Source organism: Balaenoptera ricei, chromosome 12 (genome assembly GCF_028023285.1).
Source record: "Balaenoptera ricei isolate mBalRic1 chromosome 12, mBalRic1.hap2, whole genome shotgun sequence".
Classification (NCBI taxonomy): Eukaryota; Metazoa; Chordata; class Mammalia; order Artiodactyla; family Balaenopteridae; genus Balaenoptera; species Balaenoptera ricei.
Window position 1 is genome coordinate 44,509,705 of NC_082650.1, and position 5,117 is coordinate 44,514,821.

The following is a 5,117-nucleotide window of genomic DNA, read 5'->3' on the forward strand; positions in this document are numbered from 1 at the left end:
ACAAAATACTTGCCAAGGTTTTATTTTGGTAACAAGAACCACAAAGTCTTTTTTATTTCTACTTTTTAGTAAACTTTTGTGGAAGTATAACATACATTCAGAGAGTGCACAAAAATGTATACAGCTTGATAGATTTTTTACATAGTGAGCACACTTGTATAACCACTGCCCAGGTCGAGATGTAGAACATCACCAAGAGCACCTCAGAAGCCTCCTTTCGGCCCTCTGTCAGTCATTACCCTCCACAGATAACCATCGTTGTGAGTTTTATCACCATAGATTATTTTTGCCTGTATTCAGACTTCATATAAATAGAATTACACAATATACACTTGTGAGTGTGAATTCTTATACTCAGCATTATATTGTGAGATTCATCCACAGATTGTAGCATGTGTTCGTTCATTTTTATTGTGTTATAGTATTCCATTGTATGAATATGCCGCAGTTTATCTGAATATTTGGTCCAGTTTTTGGCCACTAAAGATAATGCTAAAATGAGCATACTGTGCATGTCATTAAAACGTTGTTGAATTAAATCACTAAGGGCTCTTTAAAACCTAAACTAATTTTCAACCAAAGTTCTACTGTATTTGGTGATTGGTTAGTCCCTCTGGGTATTCTTTTCATAGTTTGCAACTAGATGAAACAGGTTTAAAAAGTCTTATAAACTGAGAAGTATGAATTTCAAAACCTATTTTAAAATGATAAAAGTACTAAAACAGTAATTGTAAAAGCAATTTAAAAAAGACAAAAACATTAGAGAAATAAAAATGGTATGAGTCAATGGTCTTCAACCTTGAGTAAGCCCTAAAACAGCTTTAAAAACTATATATCTCCTCACACATTTTAATTTGGCATCTATAATTTTAAAATCGTAAATGTAATTAGTTGAAATGATATAATTTCCATTTTATTGTGTATTAAATGTACTTTAAATATATTTTCCATCATAACCCTGAAGCTACCTAGTTAGCTCATTCAATTTATGGAGGATGTCCGCTTTGTAATTTTCAGGACAAAGCCAGTCCTCATTGTCAAACTAATAAGTCAAATCAAACCTAGACTAACTTTCTGTTAGAAAAAGTCTCACTTTGATTTGAAAATGACAGTGATACCCATCCCTCTGACAATAATCTCACTTCTGAGTTCAATTCTAAGGTAGATAGAAAAGGCAGGAAGCATTGTTATGAGTCCACCCCCTGGATGAACCAAGGCATTGGCTGCTGTAGCATTTTGCACAGGGGCTGTCTTTGCCCTTGTGGGACTCCTCTTCAGGAGCTGTGTGTTCTGAATTACCCATCTGTCACGCAGAAGGCTTTTACACCACGGAGTAAAGCATGAATAAGAATCAAGAATGGAAGAGAAGTATTGATATTTTGGGGGGCACAACAGTACAAAGTTGATTATGAGAAGAGGTGAGAACCAGCAGACCACAGTCTATTCTCAGACAGGTCAGTTTTAGGAAAGAGTATATATAAAGTTTAAAGATCTAGAAATCAATTTTCTTAAGAATACCTTACTCTGTATACTTCCTTGAAAGTCTTTGACACTCTGCTTGAAGATTCCTGGGATATTCTAAATATTATAAATAACCTCAAAGAAAATGTTTATAAGGATAGATGTGATGATTTCCCTTTCTGGTTAGATGGAAGACTAGATTTCCAGAGAAGTCATCCAGCATTGAACTAAAAATCCTGGTTAAAATATTTTTTAAAACATCTTTTAAAACACTTGACTGAACTGTTGGGAAAAGAAGGAAGATCCTTGCTATAGACCGTAAGAAAGTAAAAATCCAAAGAGTTAAGCCTGTCTTATGCTGCTACTTGCCATAGGGGCATCTAGATATCCTAGGTGATGATATGCTAGGGAGAATAAACAAAAACATGAGGCTTGGTAAAGCTGAGAGGATGGACATCCACATGAAGCCAGAATCCCAGAAAGTTTATATTGTCAGAGGGTTGAACTGGGATTTGGTGGTAATGGTGGGGTGCCTGTATCAGTCAGAGTTCTGACTGATTTATATCTATATCTATATCTATATCTATCTATATCTGTATCTGTATCTAAAGCCAGTACAAGAGTTTATCTATGTCTATATAAATAGATTTATCTATATATTTATCTATATATATATATTTATTTATTAACGTTTTATTTATTTATTTAAAGGGATTGGCTTACATGACTGTGGGAGCTGGCAAATCAGAAATGTGTAGGGCAGGCCAGCAGTCTGGGAACCCTCTGGCAGGAGCTGAAACTATAGTCCAAAGGCAGAATTTTTGTCTTCCTCAGGAAACCTTGGTTTTGCTCTGCTGGTCTTTCAAATGATTGGATAAGGCCCACTCAGATTATCAAAGGTATCTCCTTTTCTTAAAGTCAACTGACTAAAAGTATTAATCCCACCTACAGAATACCTTCACAGCAACATTTAGATCAGTGTTTAATTGGGTAACTGTGTACTATAGCCTAGTCAGACTGACACAAAAACCAACAGAGTGCGGGGTTGAGTAAGAAACTCACCTATTTATTATCTTTAGATTTAAATGAAAAGTAGAAAACAATCCCTGAAGAATTCCTAACCACAAGTTTGTTACCATGTGTATTTGGGGCCAGAATTTATGCCATCTGTGTTAGCTGCAGCCCCCAATAAATCTATACCAATTATTTGGTTAAAAGTATTAACAGCAGAACTTAGGTGATGGAAGTGCTCTGAAACTGGATTGTAGCAATGCACAACTGTGTGAATTTATGAAAACTCAAACTGTACACTTAAAATGGGTGGATTTTATGATATATAAATTACACCACAATAAAGCTGCTTTAAAAAAAGTGAGCTGAATAACATACCATTTCCAAGGTTGTGAGAAGGAGGTACTCACATATGTTGCTGTTTGGAATGAAAGATAGTACAACCCTTATGGATGGAAATTTGACAATACCTAGCAAAAGTGTATATGTATTTATTGAGCCAGAAATTTACAGTGATATTCATTGCCACACTATTTACAATGGCAAAAGACTGAAAACAATTTAAATGTCCATCAATGGGGGATTAATTGAATAAATGGCAGACAAAATAAACTTTAAGATAAGATGAATTACTAGAGATAAAGAGGGTTACAAGATATTGGTAAAAGATTCATCAAAAGATATCATTCTCTTGGTAAAATGGCATCCAATGGTGAGATTGGCCTGTCCACCCTCAACAGCAATCTGGCAAATTTAGGGGCTGAGAGCCCCTGGATGCTGGACTCCAAGGCTGGTTCTCTGCCCTTGGATATATTTTGTCCCCAACATCACCTTTGGTCACCCTGCCATAGAAAGCCTCCATGAGCAGTTAGGCTTGGATATGCACATGATAGTGTCTCGGCTAGACCAGTGGATAAAGTGAATGGCTGTAGCAAGAACCAATCAATATTTAATCTGGAGGTTACTGAGAATCCAGGGCTTTGATTAAAGACATGTGAGGATGAGATGAAATTGACCTTGCCATCAAACTAAGCATGTGAGCATTTGGCACCATGGGCTAATCAGATAGAGAAAGCTTTGGTTATGACAGTGGAACCTGGGTTTGGAAGGCAGAAATCCATGGAAGATATGATGCCAAAGATTCACTGATTGACGGTGGAGTGGGTACTGACACTGTCCATAACTGTACAGAGTCAGGAGGTAACATGATTGTGTCTGGCAATGAGGAGTGAAGACGTATCTGTGACAACGCATTTAAAAATGTTTGCTCAGTGTCTACTCAGAAACGTTCTCTTGATCAGTGAAACCTCAAAAGCCAAGTGTTTCTTCTCATGAAATCTTTTAACTGGAAAGCAAGAATGTTGACTATCAAATTATATTGGGATTGAGGCAATGCTGCTTTTCTGGGCAGTTATTCATTCCAGTGCCTAAAATCTATTTGTTCTGAGAGGTTAGAAATTGATGTATTTAACTACATTTTTAGAGATGGAATTTAAAGATTAGTGTGATGAATATTTTGCTTTTACTTGGTGACTTCATTTTTATGAAGTGTGAATATATGGCTTTATTATTAAGATTACTGAAAAGTATGTTTTAATGACTAAGGAAGGCATATTAGTTACTATTAGAAAATTATTTTTCCTGCTTTTCTAAAAAGACTTGTGTCTCACACGTCTTCTAAAAGCAAAGGAAGTTGTTATGTTTTTCCTGTTTGGGGTCATTTGTGATTTGTCTATATGCTTGATAATGATTAGAATGGAATATATGAAAAGTTAAGCTTGGATCTAGCTGGGATAGATACCATATTTTTCTTATGTCTAAAACATCTATTTTTCACTTTCATCTTACAGTTGATGCATCAAAACTATTTTAAAATGTATGAAATACAGGGTATTTCAGGTGATCTGTGGTCTATTCTAAAATGTGAGCATAGGTTTCACCTGTCAATTTTGCTGGTGGGATAGATTATTCAGTGATTTTTTTTCCCCCTTTCTTGAACACATCTAACATCCTTGAGGACATTGTTGCTTAGTTTACAAAGGAAAAAGTAGTCTCTCTTTGGAAGTAATATCCAGAATCCTGACTCTGCCTTTTCCAGCTGTTTGACCTTAGCAAATCACTCAACCTCTGAGCTTCTAATATTTCATTTATAAACTCAATGTAATTATAACAACTTTGCAGGGTTGTGTTGAGGATTAAAAGAGGTAACATTATATATGTAAAGCACCCAGCACTACTCCTAGAACTTAATAGATGCTCAATACAAAGTAACTATTATATAAGTTTATGTTTTGTAGGTACAGAGTACTTCGATATAATTTCATTAAGTCTGTAAATCATTCTAATGAGTGTTGAGACAGGTATTTTTGACCCTATTTTAAAAATGAAGGAATTAAAATTCAGCAATAGGCTGATACCCTGGAAAGGATCCAGGGGACATAGGCTTTCCGGTCTGTACTCCTTACAAAAGGGGCCTTGGAAGGTGGATCAGGTAAAGCAAGATGCTTTTATCTAACATTTTCTTATTTCCAGTCTAACTTTATCATGTAGCAGGCCAGATAGCTGAGAATATTCTGGAACTATAGATTTTTGCCCCAGGGATATGCATTTTATTATTCCATGAAAGACCAGGTAGGCTATTAGAT

The 5,117-nt window shown here is 35.6% G+C and overlaps 1 pseudogene; it reads left to right on the plus strand.

Annotated features, from left to right (window-relative positions):
- The first annotated feature begins 3,171 nt into the window (after positions 1–3,171).
- On the plus strand, positions 3,172–3,704 carry LOC132376082 (ribulose-phosphate 3-epimerase-like; annotated as a pseudogene).
- The last annotated feature ends 1,413 nt before the right edge of the window (positions 3,705–5,117 follow it).